Source organism: Passer domesticus, chromosome 4, assembly GCF_036417665.1.
Source record: "Passer domesticus isolate bPasDom1 chromosome 4, bPasDom1.hap1, whole genome shotgun sequence".
NCBI lineage: Eukaryota > Metazoa > Chordata > Aves > Passeriformes > Passeridae > Passer > Passer domesticus.
In genome coordinates, this window is record NC_087477.1 from 51,232,357 (window position 1) to 51,251,415 (window position 19,059).

General features: G+C 34.9%; 1 protein-coding gene across 25 annotated transcripts in view; it reads left to right on the forward strand.

Moving 5' to 3' along the window:
- Positions 1-19,059, forward strand: part of TENM3 (teneurin transmembrane protein 3) — a 1,290,895-nt gene that overhangs the window by 816,704 nt on the left and 455,132 nt on the right. For 24 of the 25 annotated variants that reach the window (XM_064417780.1, XM_064417778.1, XM_064417776.1 and 21 more), the window contains one exon: positions 11,285-11,326. The exons of the other annotated variant lie outside the window; for it this stretch is intronic. The gene's annotated coding sequence lies outside the window, so the exon portion shown is untranslated. The remainder of the gene's footprint in view (positions 1-11,284; positions 11,327-19,059) is intronic. 25 annotated transcript variants of the gene reach the window in all.

The window sequence follows — 19,059 nt, forward strand, 5'->3', positions numbered from 1 at the left end:
TGTTATAATTGATTCTACTCAGTTGTTTCCCGATGTTAGAAATATTGTTTATATATAATCCTTATTGGTAAACTTCATCCCATTTCTACTACACCAGTATTCAAGGTCATCCTCTCTTTCCTGTATGATCTGACGGTCATCTCCTGCATTGGAGCTCTTCTGCTTACATTGGATCATCCATAAATGTCATCAGCACGCTCCTACTATTTTTCCTGGCAAGACCACTAATGAAAATATTAAATCACATAACTGGAAAATCAGGCTATGAGAAACTCCTCCATGTCTGGCTGTCACCACTTTGTCAGCGATCTTGCCTTCAGACAATTCCTTACCTATCTAACCTCTATTACAATGAGCTCGGTTAATGTGGCATCCTATCAGTTTACTAATGGTGATGAATGAGGGCTTCTGCGTTCCCTATTTCCAGAAAGCAAACAGGTATTTTATTAAACAGAGGGGCAGGTTAGTCTAGCTTTTGATGCATGAGATACAAACATATAGGGTAGAACAAGACACTTCTAAAGAAAGAGTACAAGAAACATATCCAGGCAGGCAGTGGCTTGGAGTCCTGTTGTGTGAGAGGTCAGACTCAGGTTGTGCTCAATATATATTAATGATTTCACTAGACCTTTTGAATTATTTTTGCTTTTGCAGTGTGTTGTCTTGTGACAGTGACTTGCATAATTGAATTACGTTTTCTCTTTAAGAAAGCATTGTTTTTGTTTGTCACAACCTCTCTTGTAGTATTAGAACTGAAAGATTCCTATTCCTATATCACAGTAATGAAGACTCCCTTTATGTGATTATATAGGCCTTTATCAAATGCTTCTTCAATTAGCGCTTTTTGAAGTTCATGAAATCTCATCCATTCCACCATCTTCTTATATGGAATAACTTCAAAATCCCCTAATATTAAGAAATATTTTCTGTTCCCTAAGAATATAGTTATATTCTTCCTGCTTTTTTTTTGTTTGTTTGTTTGTTTGGGTTTTTTTGCCTCTTTCCTAGATCTTATGGGGTTTCTTTGTTTGGTTTTCTTTGAGATATAATGATCAGAAATTCAGTGTTGAAACATGAAGATGAAGTGTGTAGATTTATTGCATTAAAAAAAAATTCCTGCTCTGTTTTTTGGTTCAGTTGGGGTTTTTTGTCCCTAATAATTTGTGAGCTTCTAATTCTGCTTTTTTGACTGGGGTTGCAAGCTGGTGTTTTCAGATAACTGATCACAATTAGTCTTTTATTCTTGTTTGTTTTTGTTGGGTTTTTTTTTGTTTGTTTGTTTTTTTTTTTTAAAGCAGAGTTTAGAATCCACTGTTTTGAATGTATAGAAAGGGGTATTTATAGACCATGTTGTATTTATTGACACCATTTCACTCATTCTTCTTCTGGTTACCATTCCCATCCGTTTCAAACAAATAGCTGTCCCTGATGAAAAGCTTATCAGAGAGGACTCTTGAAATATGTGGTGCCAGAGAAATCCCCAATACCACTTTTAATAAAGGAGGTTGCAGTACAGTAACAATGGACTTTTTAAAGTACCCTTAATTAGTAATGCTGAGGTGAGAAATGGTAAATTGCAGTGATGTAGAGTTGCCACTCTGATACTGCCACACTATGCAACTGAAAAAAGTAACTTTTAGTTTCTTGTTCTTTGTGAGGGGAAAAAAGAATATCTTTAAAAATTATCATGGTAAGGAAGGATGTGTTTGAGGCCAGTTTGGATGGTGTCCTGAGCAACCTGATTTAGTGAGTGATATCTCTACCCTTTGCAGGGGGTTGGAATTAGATTATTTGAGATCCCTTCTTACCCAAACTATTCTATAATTGTGTGGAATATACTTGGGACCTGGACAGTTAGATTAAATTTTTCCATATTACTATATAGCTGAATGAAAACTTGCCTACAAAATAAACACCAAGGAGTGCTAAAACTGAATTGTCTTCATTTTGTTCCTTCAATTTTTATTCGCTCTACTTTCTAGTGTTACCTGTTTCCTAAACGCACATTTTCAGACTGAAAGTGATATGAGGCAGTATTGGTTTCCTGGGGGTTTTGTTTGGGTTTTAAATTTGGTGGAGTTGTGATATTTTCAGGACATCTCTGTTAGTCCTACATATGATTATATAGTTGTATCTAAGCAGTTAGTTCAGATTAGCAGAAAAAATTCATTAATATCAATGGAGAATCAAACTGATAATGGAAGATCTGTTATCTTTCAATATTAAGAAATTAAATCAAATGTCATGCCAGTTATGCCATGGCATAATAATTCTGTTGTCTTTTGAAGATACCCCAAATGCACATGAAAGAATCATCCAGAAATCAAGCTCCATTTCTTCAAATACCCTTCTTATCCTTGTTTGTGGCAAGACTAAAATATAAGGATCAGAAAATATACTTAATTATGTACCGTTAGTTACAGAAATCTCTATATTATCTGTAGGAACATAAAATATGTATAAAATATATTATGTATACTATAAATATATAGTATATGAGGTCTTCTGATGGCACTTGACTGTATCCACCACCATTAGTTCAGTGATGATGAAAGAGTTCAATGTAATTTAGTAGAGACTGGCAACAAAGAAATTACAGTCAGTAAGGCAATGTATTTTCTATATACCTCAGTGTGCAGACACCTATGCCGGGTTTCTAATGCTGGACTGGATGTACACATAACAAGAAATCTCATCTAAAAGTCCTTTGAAACAGTTGTTTTCCCACATTGCAGCTGAACATGTTCATTCTTGCTTATATTAATTAAATCTATATTGAAAAAGATTAATCAGACTTTGTTTTATAGGAAACATGAATTTTTTTAACAATTTCAGACCAATAAAAAGATATAAGTTAGATACAGTCTGTGAAAAGTTTTTCAGAATAGATGAAATTTTGCACTGAAGCAAACACTATATTTTTACCTTCTTTTCTATTGGTATTTTACTCAAAATAATGTGATTTGCCCTAGAGAGGTACACAAGGTATATATGCCATTAGGAGAATAGAAATTCTGGCAGTAAAAATCATAATTCATAAGCAGAAGCATTAGTACTTTTGTGTAAACAATGAAAGCTGTTCTTTGGTGTTCCTGTCACTGCAAAACTGCAGGAGGAAGGTGAAGACTCCAGCCTGCCTAATGTGGCAGTGATTGTTGATTTTTTGCACTTAATGTTGTTTTCTGATGAATCACACACGTGCATAACTTGCTGTCAGTTTGCTCTAATTATTGTAGATCATCTTCATGATCTGCCACTTGCAATTTAATATATTATGATAGTTGAAGTAATATGTTCTGGTTATAATTGGTTGCCCACTACTGATATGGGTAATAGATCTCTCCTGTGAAATACAAACAGTAACTAGATGCACAGCATGCAGGTGAGTTAAGTACCTACACTACCTAGGAATCAGCAGGTATTCTTCATGACTTAGTCTCCAGACATATTTTTTCTGGAAGCTCAGCATATCTCTAATTGCAATTATATTTTGTGTCCATCTTGTTTCAGATCTTAGAAAAGGGGTTTCTGTGTATAAATATTTAAGTATGGAAGTAAAAGGCAATATCAAGCACTTTTCTGCAGACTTATGGAAATACAAGTGGCATAGATCTCTTCACAGAATTCAAATTTATTGTGGTAGGGTTGATCTCAAGGATAAAGAAAAGAAATATAAAGAGGAAAATCAAATCTTTAATCTGGAAACTGTCAGCTACATTTTGACATGGCAGGTCTTCATATTACATATTTAGTTCAGTGCAATCAATAGCATTAATAAATCACTGCATTGGTTGAATTCTGAAAGGATTGTATCTCTCACACAATTAATTGATTTTTGTGTTCTCCATGTGAACACAGAAACACCATAGTTAAGTGCACAGTTGTTGTAATATTGACTTTTTTTTTCTTTTTTGCTATTTAGTCACTAAGTGTCCAAGGTTGACAAAAGCAGTTATATTCCACCATTTTCTATCAGGAATCATATTTACCTAGAGCGTTTGTTTCCCCCAAAGCACTTATTGGATTTAAAGGCCTCGCCTTTTTTACATATTGTATTCAAAACTTCCAAAATAATCTGGAGACAATATTAACATCCTTGCCAAGTGCTATTAGGAAGTGTGATCTTAAGAATGTATGCTTGAGGCATATGTTTGTGGTTCAGCATAAGCTTTTTAAATATCTCACTTGGTTTCTTTCAGTAAATCCAGTTATAGTTGTTGAAGAGCAGACCGTCAAAACCTTTAAAGGCTTAACCCTCTTTTCTCATCCTCACTGATTTACACCTTCCTAAAAAGACATTAAAAATAAAAAGAGGTGCAAAGGACATTGCATCCAAAACCACACAGAGGTTTAGCCTAGGGTGGTTGTCTTTAGGTTTAGTGAAAAACGTCTTCTTTGACCTTATTTCAAAACTGACTTAGACTTGGATATTACTTTTGTGACATCCATTGCAAGAAATCTTTGAAAAGAATAAGTTACATTCTACTGTATTGTATTAATTTTTATTTATTTGAACCTTTTAAGTTAGTTCTAAAATGTATGACAGCAGTTCTTACTGAATTTTCTGCTCTAATTACAACTTACCTAGTACTAACCTGATCACCTACCAGACATTGATTATATTTCTGCACAACTTGCAAAGTTGGTAGAAATAGATGATAATATCCCAATTAAATTATTTGAAAGAAACTTGTAGTTCATTACAATTTATAAGTTCCATATAAATAGTTAAGTAGATATCACACATATAATACATAGATAAGGCATAATAGAAAAATAATGCAACTTTTGAATCTGAAATGGAAGAAGGGAGTTTGACATTTTGAAATAGCATTTAAGAATCTGAATTAATTACTGTGTGTTAATATGTCTGATTTCACCAATTCCTGTGTTTAAACCAATGTACCTCTTTGAGTAATGCTGGAAGCTGGATTGAGGGGACAGAAAACACTTAAGGTTGCATACTTGGGCGGGGGTCTAACAGCTGGAATCCTAGTATTGCAAAACATGATTTTCAGCTTCTTGATGTCTCTTCTTAATAGCACTACTTTTGCTGGGCCAGAGTTTAATCTTAAAATGTATTGAAAAAGTAATTATTTCATTAATCAGTGCTGAAATGGAGTTCCTTTAAAAGCCAGACCCTATTGAATTGACAATAGTTTGTGATTTTAGACATTTTCAAGTACTAAAATTCTCTAACAACTGGCTTTCAAATATATTCTCTCAAAACTGCCAAAATTTATTTGCTAAGCATTCAGTGGTAATCTATGGTCATATATGCTCATCATATCATTCATTCTATGCACATTGGCTGTTCTCAGCTTCATGTGAATATTCATCATGATCTATAGAAACACAATCAAGGGAAGGGCAGAAAAGTTATTTTTGCATTTAATAATTATCGTGATACAATTTTAAATAGAATAAATGTAAGGATTCAGTCTTTATATTCCTCAACATTGCTTTCTCATATGCTGTCCTCTTTTCACTTTTCAAGAATATATGTTGACTTTTGAGTGCACAACCTTGCCAGATATTGGCATCAGCAACAAAAATATTTGTACTCCATGTAAACAGAAAAAACATTCTTCTATTTAAGAAATAAATCCATGTAGAAAAGCTGAGGAATGTTTGTGATTTATATTTATTCAGAGCTTTGTTGAAAAGCTAATAAAAGTGTATAAATTGTTGTAGTCTTGTTCACAGAAATTTAAGCAATTAAATATCCTTTGTGCTTTTAAATTCTTTTGCGTTTCTCCTCTTTTTTTCATGCTTTACTCTTTGTTTTCTCTTTAAAAAAAATCCAGTAGATATTTCATAGCAAAAGTAAAGTCTGTTTTTCTGTTTGGTTTGGATAATTGACTTTGTGTGGGACAATGTGAAAAATTTGCATGGTATGGGTGAACATATCATTGAAGAAAGAGGTCTTTTATTCAAAAGACCTAGTATTGTAGCATGAACTTCATACTTACAAATAGCTTCAGCTGTACCAGGTTTGATGTGAAGACGGATGCACAGTGCTCTAATTATTACACATATTTTTAACATATGTTTCACATTATATCACAGGGTGACCTGTTCTTTAATGATGCTTCTTCTTGTGTTACTTTTCCTGTGATACCAATTATTTTAAACATGTATGACAGGTAGCTGGCATCTTCATAGCCTCTCAGCAGGTTTTATCAGTAGCATTGTGAACATGAAAATAATGTTAAGAATCTGTTCTGTGGAAAAGGCTACAATAGACATAGAAAAAGCACTAAACAACCTTTAAGAAAGAAACCCAGCAGTCATTCATGAGTGAAGTGCATAGTTTCTAAGTAATTATATGTTAAAATGTTGCATATTCCAAGGCTCTCTTTCAAAACTGTTCAAATTTAGTGTCATGAGCTCTAGTGAACACACATCACTGTTAATAACCAAATTAATTAACAGCATGTTGAAGTTCTATAGAGATCATGTAGATATACTTCTGTTGCAATTAAATAAAAAATGTGGTTTTGTGTAGAAGGTGGTAAATCATAATTACTAATATACTGTTCTGTTACTGGGTTTTACTGTGACAAGGTTATAAAAAAATATGTGGCTACAGTGTTTGGATTTTTTCACACAAGCATCAATGTAAGAATTTTGTACAGAACCATCCTGTGTGTATATAATTGAAGATGTATAAAACTAGATTTATATAAACATAGACATAAATATCTAGTTATACATAACTATAGTATTTTATACATATTTTCCATTTATATTTGTTGTACAAACTATTTGTATTATTATAGTCTTATACATGGATAGATAGATAGCACAGAGTCCCAGAATGGGTAAGGTTGGAAGAAGCTGCAGTGAGCCATCTGGTTCCTGTTTAAGCAGGGTCATCCTGGAGCACCTTGCACAGAACTATAACTGTATTTTTTTATCTACACTAATTTTACCTGGGTGGGTTTTCCTAGATCTTAGGTTATGACTCAGCCTTTCAGTTTTAGACCGCTCTCTATATCAGAGCTAGTCCTTTACATCAGAGCTTCTCTTACCGCTGTTGTCCCTGGTTCCTGGCACCACCGGGATTATGGCAACAGATTGTTGCTTACCACAATGGGCTGTAAGGGCCATCCATTCATACTGCATGAGGCTGGTTCTGAGAGCCTGGTGTTATTTATTCTCCACAGAACTGCAATTTTTGGCTGTTTATAATTAGTTTGTTACTAAGAACTTTGGACCAAGTTGCCAATGATTCACCTCAATAAATTAGTAAATAAAAATGCTCTACAATATCTTTGGCTCAGGACTTTTTCCAGGTGCATCTAGGAATATAGCTGAAATACAACTTAGAAAAGAGGACTAGTCACAGAAGTAATCAGGGTGCTTCTTTGGTTTGGTGCTCAGTGTCTAGCCCTAAGTGGAGGGCCCCATATTGTGAGGAGGTACTTACCTGCTTAGTTTCTGTGCCATAGATTGTTAGGTAGATAACATCAACTCTACATAATGCTAATCCTTCAATTTACAAAAAACTTGAGTTGTTGTTGCTTTGGGTTTTTAAGAGTCCTTATCAAAAGCAGAGAAAGAATGTTTATATGGGAAAACTCAGTACCAATTTTACCATCTCAACATATAACTGAGCAAAACACAATGAAGTTAGAGTTCAGTGTCCTGAAACTGAAAACTATTTTTCTGATGTGCTAGGTATTCTTCCCCAGTTCAAAACAATATATCTTTCTCTTAGTTGTTAGCATAGCAATATAATCACTCAAGTTCCAAGCTGGTAGTTCTTTAAACTTGATAGTCAAACAGATAGGATGTGCTGGATCATTTTAGTGTTTTATCTGACAGGCAGCAGTAAAGTTTTATGAGCTTTTTTGAGTCATTTTTTTACATGAAATAGAATTGATGTTTTCCATCTCTTGTATTTTCCATTTTCTCCCTGGGATGAAAGGTTCCATCTGAGAGTGTGTAATAAATATTCCACTGAAGAGTGGTAAGCAAGAATCTCTGTCTGGTTGTCTGTAGAAACCAATGCCATTGCCTAACTCCATGTGGTCTATATGTATTGAGATCAGCTGCCTTCTGGAAAGGCATCTGAGGGGAGGCAACTGTACTGCTGCCTTGTTGCTTGAACAAGAGTCATAATGTTATTTTCCGTTGTCTTCTTTCAGAACCTAGTTAGGAACAATTGGATACAATTTTGATTTTCTTGTTGAAGATTGGCCATTTACAGATTTTGATAAAAAGATCTTAATTTTCTTACTCACCAGTACTCTCCATAATGCTGGGAGACTTTTCCCAGGTCTGTTGTGAGAGCTCTGCTTGCATGAGCTGGGCTACTGTAGATTAACTGCCAAAGAGTACATTTCCTTTTAAAACCAGCACACTGCTTATTTGGACTGATTCAGGTGAAACTGATGAATTCCACATCTGAGCACCTTAGAGCTGATCAGGGATGAGCCTGTGTTACTATTTGTTGCATTTTGGCTGCTATTTTCAGTTTTCTTTCCCGTGTTTCTGAGGGCAGCACTCTTTGATCACACTCCAGTAAATGAAGATCAGAGCATCAAAGAGAGTTAAATGCATTGGCAGTGAGTGTCACCAAGCTTGTCTTTCAAGTGTGCAATGCTAAGAATATATTCAGAAATGCTCATTAAGTGAATCAGGACAGTTAGGTACCTAAGAAATGGAATCACGAAGGGAAGAATTTTGAACACAAGATGATCTAAATCTAGAAAAAGGAAATATTCAAGAGAGCAGAGAGTTTTCTGCATTTTCTTAAATAAAAATACTTTTATTGACAGTTGTAATGCCATAGCTTAGAACTTATTCCTGCAATCAATAACATAAATAGAAAACACAAGGATGAATATTTCAGGTTTGCATTCAAGCTCCCTTCTGTCTGGGGTGCAGGCTATGTTAAGGTTTATGGTGCAGGTACTCTGATGACACGGATAAGAATGCTTAGACACTTGGTAGGGAAGTTTGTTTTATAGTTGAGTAGTTGTGTTTATACCAAACACACAGTTTCTCACACATGTGACTCAATGGTGTGGTAACTGTTCACCATGCATTAGAACATTTTTAGTATTGAGCCTTTAGATTTTCAGTACTTTGCCCTTACATTGCTACAATTATTTTTTCTTTTACATTTTTATTGTCTGTACTGTGTATTCATTTGTATGTATGTCTGCACACATATTTGAAAAAAATATATTTAAAATCTGGCATTTAAACGTGCGTGTTGTGCCTCAATAACATGTGGGAGATTTTTCACTGACTTTTATAACCCAGTTTTGTATTTATAGATACCATAGGAAATGCTTTTCGTGGTTCAGATAGAACTTGGATGCACAAATCCAGTATCCACACACTTTTCAGGCTGTAGAGCAAATCAGTCTTATGATCTGTTGTAGTATTTACCTTGTTTTCCAGAAGTTAAAAATAGGATGCTTATCCTCTTCATCTCTGCTTGTCAGAAGTTTGGAGACAATATTTAGAATTCCTTTCCTACTTGTTCTGGGTTAACCCAGGTGGGCAGACAAGTTCCATGCAGCCAGTCACTGTCCCCAGACGAGACAGGAAGGAGAATCAGAAGGGTAAAAGTGAAGCATCTCATGAGACAGAGACAGTTTAATCGGTTAAGCAGGAACTGTGAGCACAAACAAAGCCAAGTGAGAGATTCATTCATTACTTCTCATCAGCAGGTAGATGTTTAGCCCTTTGCAAGAAATCCAGGCTTCATTATGTATAACAGTTATCTGGGAAGAGAGTAACATAACTCTGATCATCTTTTCCTCCTTCTCCTTCACCAGCTTTTTTTGGCTAGCCAAAATCTCATATGGTGTGGAATATCCCTTTGGTCAGCTGTCATCTTCCAAATCCTTGTGTACTGCCAGCTGGCTCGCTGCTAACTACTATGAAGAAAATTATTTCCAGAAAACTCTTCCAGACAAAACAAGTATACTGCTGTTATAGGGATCATATTGATACCCCTTCTAATTCCTGGGTCAGTCAGTTGAACACATACCTTTAAACAGAAATCCCAGAAAATGCTCATCTTTTACACTTGACCTATTTTGCTTGAAATAAAAAAAAATGTAGGTGAAATGCAGCTTCATACCACATTTGTGAAATGCTGACAGCACAATGAAATGAAAACATTTTGTAATGGGGGAAAAGTATTTACACAAATATAGGAAGTGTGCATTTTTTTCACATTCCAGCCATCATCATAACTTATTCTTATCACTTGTGTAATCACAGCTTCATTAAAGGCTCAGAGAAAAATTGTGTAGTCTGTTTGGATTCTTGTTTGAAGAGTAGTTATAGAAACAAAAAGTTGTGGTTGTTCATTTCAAGATATACTGTATCTTTTTCTCCTTCCCTTTTTGGCAGATGTTACAATGTGAACTTTATTTGAATGTGAGAAAGATAAGAATGAAACAAGATTTTCAGATACTTTAGTTAACAGCAAGAGCTTTATTCCATGTATCCATTTAATTTACAAAAGCTCTATCTTTATATGTGAAACACTCCCAACTTCCTGATTATTAAAATCGAAAATCATTTTATGGTTTACTCCAGAACACTGTAAGTTGCAATGCTTATGAAAAATACTGTCTGAAAATAGCTCTTTGTATATATTCTAAGTGCCATTATGTTTGTTTTTCTTTAAAAAATAATCATTATGTTTTCCATATGTTTTATGTTTATTACTGTTAAATACGTTGGCTTTGGAAAGCTATAGAGGTGGGATATAGTACATTTGCTGTTTCATACATCAAAAAAATTGCAATTGAAAATTCATGTCAGTTGTGCTGAAGTTAGGTAGACCTTTCTCTTAATTCTCAGAATACATGATCTGTTTTCCACAGTGGCAGAACATTTTCACGTGTGACCTGAAGGAATCCTATGTGAAAGTAAATGAGGTATAATGAACATGGATCTCCAAAATGCCATTTTTACATTTAGTATTCAACATGCAATCAGCACTTCCATATGGTTCAGAGAAATAAAATTGTATTTTACAAGTGTAGTAACATGTCAGTCCAGCAGTAGCTATAATAAATATTTTATTACATATAATCTGCATCTCATTTAGACTTCAGGAAAGACACACAGTGTATGACCACACCATATGTCACAATGCAAAGATGAAAATAATAATGAAGAATAAAAAAATCATCTATCATATCCTGTCTTGATTTTTTTAATCTACCGAGGTATTCTGTAATGATCATTAAACAATTACAAAATAAAAATATTTGATCAAGATCTTCATAATCTGTTCTCATTGCAGATTCTTGGTTCATTAGAGATCCACTCACATGGAAAGCTGAAGGTAAGATCAAACATCCTATAGTCTCAAGCTCTGGTAGGACCTATGTATTGCATTGTTGTTTTTAAAATGGCACGCCATTGTCTAACTGGTGGAAGTATATACACTTGTCTACTGGCTTGTCCATTTTCAATAGTTTATGCTGCTGTATCTAAATTATTGTTGCTGCAATAACAGCGTACACCAAAACTAGTAGCAGGGAGAAATTCACAGAGCACAAACTTTACAAGTTATAAATGCCTTGTTCACGAAGGAATATCTAGGATGAGAAATTCTGTCTTGTTACCAGGCTCATCAAGGATAGAACATAATTGAATAAATTATAAAATTCACAAAATTACTTATTAAATCTGTTGTGAGCATTCTCAAGTTTCCACAAGAAACTACTATTACCTATGTGTGCCATATTGTGATGCTTTTTTATAATACTCCTCCTTAGGTTAATAATTTGAAAATGTAATTTTTAGCCATGATCTCAACTCAGCTGAAAGCAAATAAGGTCCCAGAGCTCTGAAATGGTGTCCAATCAAAAATGTTTGAATTTGCCAGCAATCTGGCTGTGAGCAAACCTTAATCTGTCTGATCAGTATGTACCTAGCAGCTGCGCTGTATTGAGCAAGTACATGGAGTTTGGGTTTTCTTTAGCTTTAGCTTAGTGATTTTTCTCAATGGTAACCAAAGTCAAGTAATTTATAGCTTGTGAACCTCACAAAAAGGGTTCATTTACAACCATATTCTGCATCTTGTGACACCAAATGGAGTGTGTGTTCTTCTATATGACTACAAAAGATTTTAGAACAGCGATCAGAAACATGTTCTGCTCATTAATGTTTTTACAGTAGCTGCCCTAAAAGAGCTACAGTTTCCTAGAGCAAGTCATTCAGAATTCAACTACGCTCTTCAAGTTTAATAGGTTGAGCTCTTTGAGTTCCCCTACCTCCTCCTGATTGATGGTTTGTTTCTTCTTTTAATACAAAATTCAGTAAAATTTCCCACAGTGAAAAGGGTCTTTTAATTATAAAACATCAGCGTGTGGGAATGATTCAATTTACACATCAGAAAAGCTCAGTTACTTGACCATAATTTATTTTTTGTGCTGATCATTGACAGACCACAGATTCTTCTTCCTCCGGCCCCCTCCCCTTCCCACTTTCTCTTATTCTATGTAAAAGAATAAAAATCTGAATACCATGTAAAAGGCTTTATATATTGTATCACTTAGTCATCAGAACTAAAGGCTTCATTATCAGACTTTTTTCTACCAGCTTTTATCCCTTTCCCATTTCCTAGTTATGTTGTCATATTTAATTTAAGTGTGTCTGTAATTGCTGAGTAATGAAGTTTTTTCTGTATCTGACAAAAGGATGGCATAAGTAAGGAGGAGTATGGTATCTTACTCATGAAACTGTGAGATAGGAGATACTGCCAAGAAAAGATATTTGCAGGTCTAATGTTACATCTTGAACTATCTACTGGCCTTTTTTTTAAGTATTAACTAATTAATATTGAAATGAAAGTTTGCAAGGGACGGAGATTTTTCATGTTTCCATGTACTTCCTCTATGCAGTATTAGTCGTCCTTATTTATTGTCAGAATGTAGGACTTGTATTGGTAGGTAAAACAGCTTTTACTAACAAAGCTTTGTAGGTTCTAAGTGTGTTTTTCCTAGAAAAATCAGTAAAATTAATCTTACTTTGTGCTTATTATGGCCATAAGAGAAATAAGCACTAAAAATGTCCAGAATACCATTTTTACAAATATTTTTAAATCTACTTACAGACATGTTCTTAATTTTGTTTTGGTTTGAATCAAATGTGGTTTGTGGCCATATATTATTAGATTAGATTATGCTCATTTCAAAATGAAAAGTATATATAGAGAACAGCAGGTATGCACCATTTATTCTAAGTTGTATATATAATTCTGGTTCAGCTGAATACTTAAGAATATTTGTTGGTTGGCTATTTGTTGCTGTAGACATATGATCACAATATCTACATTACTGAAATACATTGCTTTAGTTGTTTGCTTTTTTAGTATTTAATTTAGTCTGTTTTCCACTTTGGAAGAGATAATAAAATATGTAAAACTTGCGAGTAGAGGTCATATCTTTTAATTCTTCTCAGATATTTGAAGGTGCTTCTCTTTACCCTGGAATATGTACTTAAACTAAAATAAACAACACAAATTCATGTTTTGTAATGTTCCTATGAAAGAGAAACTAAAAGACTATTTTTGTAATATGTGTACCTGCTGCTGTTCGGAATTGCTTTTATGCAGAAGCACAAATATCCCTGGATTGGACCTGAAAGCTAAAACTAGCAGGTTTTTGTAAAATGGACCAATGTAAGATGTTCTCTTCCATTGTCCATTTGGCCATTACAGGTTAAAGGAATCCAATTTGATTTTAAAAATCTAAATCTCCCCTACTGCAGCTTTCTCTAATTCATCAGTAACTTACTGTATCCTTCCTGCTCAGTAAAGGGAATAATCTTGACCACATGAGAACAGCAATACAGGCATGCATCTTAACACTACGTAAACTCACTTTTTATTTCCAGAAGATAATTTTTAAAAATTTTTATGATCCCCCGAGGAAGTACCAGGCCACTGTATCTTCCATCTAAGTGGCATACCCTGCTGAGTGAATCTCACAAATACTTATATGGAAGACAGGTTGTACTTCTCTTACACAAAGCTAGAATCAGATATATACAGTTATGCTGTGATTTAGTTAACTCTTTTGTTTATTTGTTTGTTTGAATACAATTGAACTCCTTTCTTCTACATCAGTACACCTGAAGCCATAAATAGGTAATGGCTTCAAATGATTTCCAAGGTTGATACACTATTGAAACCTCATGTGTCCTGAATGATGTGACCAACCCCTCATTACTCCTGCTGCTGGTGCAGCAGTTGTCCTGTGATGATGCACCTGGTCCTTCTTGGGGTTCTTTTGGTACTCCCCATAATAACTTCCAGCTCTGTTTCATTGGCCAGGTAGGCCCTGTAGCATTATTCCCAGTAAGTCTGTGTTTCTGCAGTTGTCAGCAGTTCCTGATAGTGTAAGTCCTCAGCAGAAACCTCAACTGTAGGAATTTTTAAAAAGTCCTGCAGTTTTTACTATGTTTGAATACCTGTTCTTCCAGACCATTCTTATGAGCATTTACTGCAGTAAATAGTAAACTAAAATTAATAACTCTGTACAAAACATTACTTTCAATGAAAGTCTTTGCTCACAGTTTTTATCATTGCTTTTTGTGTGATCATTTATTTTCAACTTCTCTTTGGCTTAAATACTAGCATTTTGTAGTAGTTGTATTCAGGACAGTCAAATGGTGTATGCTGTGTTAAAGGTTGCATTTTTAGTAGAGGTTTCAATATTTAATAGATGTTGCAATAATAAAGTTTTATGGCAGAAGTTATTATTGCCAAAACCTTTCTTTCTTGATTTTCCTTTCATGACAATGTACATGAGTGTTGAGTGTCTGTTAAGATTGCAATGTTCTCAGCCCAATACAAAGAGTTTATGATTTCCACCATATTGTACAAATTTCTGGACGTCCGTGTAATTTTTCCTTTGGTAGGTAAGGATTACAGTGACTTACTCTCTCCTGTTGTAACTTAACTCTGTGCACTAAATATTATAGCATCCCAGATCCTTGCATTGTTGATAAGAGAACCAGAGGTGAATTCCCAGATGATAGAAGGCCCAGCTCCCTGGTGGTACTCCTTTATTCTTTTGTTTTGTGGTTTGCTTTGGTCCTTTTTTTCTACATTTAACCATCTTTGTGATTACTGTTTAAATGTAGGTATGATTACTTAACATTGCTATCAAGTTTTTGCCAAGCTACCTATATTTATGAGCTGTAGGGAGGCATGCCCGGAGAAATAATTTTTTTCAAGTTGTCCTCAAAAAAAAAACTAAACGGGTATCATACTCAATCTTTTGAACTGTTGTCTTCTCACAGTAATCAGTCAGTCACCATGTCACTGGATGGATGTTGTTATATTTTTACACGTTTATATCATCTTTGCACAAAACTGAGCTGTTTGATATATTAGTTGCAAATGTGAGAAATTATTTTTCAAAGAAAGAAGTCTCAGCTGTGGTTAGGAAATGGTTGAAGAAGAGTTTGAAATCTCTGCCATCAAAGCTGAGGTCCCCCTCTGAAGGCCTGAGATGCAAATCAAGTTCAGCCTGGGAGTCTCACAGGCCTGAATTCCGGGACATAATTGCCTTTCTAAACACATTACTTCTCATTCTTCCCATTCAAAATCAAAGATGGGATTAGTGATGGTGCTAGTTTGTATCTTTATAAAAGTATTTCCTTGAAAGTGGAAAAACTTCTATATCCTCAGATTCTGAGCTGTAGGAGGAAGGATCATGATTTATTCTAGTGCTTTGTGTAAATACTTTAGGAAATGTGGATTGGAGCCAGGATTCTCCTCTCCTGGTCAGATTCCAACCATATCAAGGGAAATTCTTCTAACATTCTTAGTCATGGGGAATTTAGTGTACCTCCAGTGCACAGCCCCTGTTAAAAATCTCTTCTTGAGTTGTATTAATTTATTATTTCAATCTCTCAAGGCAAAGAAGATATTAAAGCTATTATATTTTAGTCTGTTATCATCACAATCAGCATCATATTTTGAATCAGAAGTGGCCAGAGATGTTTGATCAGTAACAAGCTTAATTTTTTCAGGTTATTAAGCAGTTCCTGAGCATGTCTAACTTAACCCATTTAATAGCAGAATAAAGAGATGCTTCCTTTGTAAAACTCAGGTGGAAACCAGCTGCTAAAACACATTTTGCCATAAAATCAAGATCCTGAACCTCTTGGGATTGGAGCAGAAAGTGGATATTAGCCCTTACTCTTGAGACTCAGCACAACCTGCTGGCATAGCCATAAGCTAGAGACAGTAGCTGCAGAGATAGTGCTGTTTCACAAGGGCAGGATGCCCTAATGCATACAGGCCATCAGGTGACTCACTATGAAGTATTCTGGAAACTATATCCACAGGAGATGTGGTGCTTAAGGACATGGTTTAGTGGTAGGTTTGGCAGTGCTGGGTTTAACAGCTGGACTTGAAGATCTTAAAGGTCTTTTTCAGCCTAAATTATACTGTGATTCTCTTTTTTTTTTTCCCTCCTAAAACGTGAAAACTTGCTTTTCTCCTGAGGAATCATTTCTGTCTTTATTGGTAGGATTCTCCTTTGGTGCATTAGCAGAGATTACAGGTGAAACCATGGATTCCCTTCCAGAGCAGTGGGGAAAAACACTAGGGAAGTGCTGCACCAGCACAATCCAGGATTTTCAGTACTATCTTTTAGGACCTATTACCGTTTGGCAAAACTTGATTTTTATTCTATGTCTTGTTGGCATTAATAGGGATGTTATTCAGTCCAGGATCAGAGAGTAAATATTCCGGGTGCTAAAATCTAGAAAAAGAAAATAATGTCACTGCCATTGTATAAAAAATTTATACTAACTGGATAGTAGAATAGTAATGTTTTACTTTCTACGTATAAAATTCTGCATTTGTTTCAGGAAAAATATTTTCAGTCAAATAGATCTTGGGGTTTGTCATATGTTGTGAATGCAGTTGAACTAGTTAGGGCATGGACGTTTTGAAGAGTGTACTAGATAAAAAAGAACAATTCTTTTCAAGCCAATGAGCTATTGTTTCAAAAAAGCATTTTATTTTCCTTCAAGAGACTAAAATCTTTCTTGTGGTTTGTTATGGTTCTTTGAACAACCTTTTAAGGCATATTTGTGATGGATTCTGTACTGTGATTTTTTTTGTATTTGGTCTATTGAAAGAGACTTGAATAGCCTGAGGAAGCTAAGTCAGGAAGCATAGAAATCAAGAAAACTTGAAGTTGGTACTTCAAGCTGAACCAGAAGCTGGTAGAATTCAATTTTTGTTGAAAGAACGAAGTGAGTATTTTTCTTTAAAGAACAAAAGGCTTCCCCCCCAGAATTCTGCTTCTTTCTTAATAAATTCTGGTTTCTGTATATTTTGTGTAAAATACGAAACAACACTTGAATTTTTGATTTTTCAATGTAGTTTTATAATCTCTTTATAGGAAGGGGTAGATTGAAAGGGAAATTTGACCTCCAGAGAAACTCTGAAGAAGTTTGAGCCATATTCTTCATTTAACAGTGATGAGGAAGGACATTTTCATGCATGCTATACTTCTGAGTTGATGGCAAACTGGTCTCAGGTTCAGATATCAGTTCAGATATTGAGAAGAGCCTTTGTGCTAGCTCAGCATGCTTGAGGCTACTGCACAAATTATGTTGTTCACAAAATTCATTTTAACATTACAGTAAGACAAGCAGAAAGGTGAACAGAAGCTTTATGGGTGTCAGCAGGGTGGTGATTGATCTGATTTTCCCTTTAATAGAGAAAAACAAATAAGGAGAGATCATTTCAATGACACAAGTCCATGAACCAGGTGAAACTCGCTAGAAATTAGGGAAATGGTTGGTTGTATTGACACTCCGTAAGAATTTTTCAGCAGTATACAAATTAAGTATCAAAATCCAGATGTACAAAATCCCATATTAAAATTGTAATGCACTCGATAATAGTTGTCAGACACTACAAAACAGTGTACAATATATGCTTATTTATTAATTTGTTATGTACCAGTCACATTGGTAATGCTTTTTTGCATAACATTAGGGATCTTCAACAGGGTCCTACTGAGTTTTGGGGAAGTCCCCAAAAATTGCAGCTCCAGCACATGTGAAGCTCAATGTGACTGCACAGTTCAATTACAATTTGGGTTTTTTAAGTGGAACTTCTATACATAGTGTTTCACACCCCAATAGTCAGCAACAATGTTAACTATGCTGTTTTTAAAAGAAAAAAAAATAAAGTGAAGGATTGTATTCCCCTGATCTGCTCACTGTGCAGTTGATGAAAGTAGTTATGAATTTAGTGACTGAGGCTGAACCTGCTGTTAGAGGCAATACAAGCTACCTTCCACAAATATCTAAAAATAGGGTAACCATGCCTGAGTATGGAAGCTCCAGGTGTGATTTTGGAGACTTCACAAGTATTTCTGTTACTGAATACATATCTGTCATGTGGAAAAAGTGGTCTAATCTCAGCTGTAAATGCTGAGAATTACATGTCACTTCCCTTCAAGCAATAAATGTTCTTTTGTCTATTTAGATTTTGTTATATGTTTTTCACAATAATTCCTAACAGTGCGCTATGTCATTAAAATACCAAAATCCAGTAAGTCAGCTGGCAATAAATGGAAAAATAGAGATCCATAGCAAAGATTAGTGGTATCTAAAAGTGGTTTATGGGTCCTAGTGGGATTCCTCCTTTTTTAACAACAAAGTGCAGAGTGAAAGAATATGCACAGCTTACTTTGTCTTCCTATTTCTTTTGATCTGAAAGAACAATCAGATAAGGCTGATTTCTGAAGACAGTTCAGAATGAACAGATCTCAGTTGCCCCCAGTGATAACCATCATTGTCAACAGGAGGCATTCCAGGTACTGACACTAGAGCCTTAAATGTTCAGATACTGAACATTTTATCTTTTATTTTAAAAACTACTGCTGGGAACTCTCTTTATAGAATGCAATGGATGATGAGTATTTAGAAGAAGAATGAACCCTGAAGGAGAATAAAGCTCAAGCCTCAGAGACCATCACTGAACACCAGAAGGACAGAATAATTTAAGGTTACGGTGGGGAATTTCATGCACAC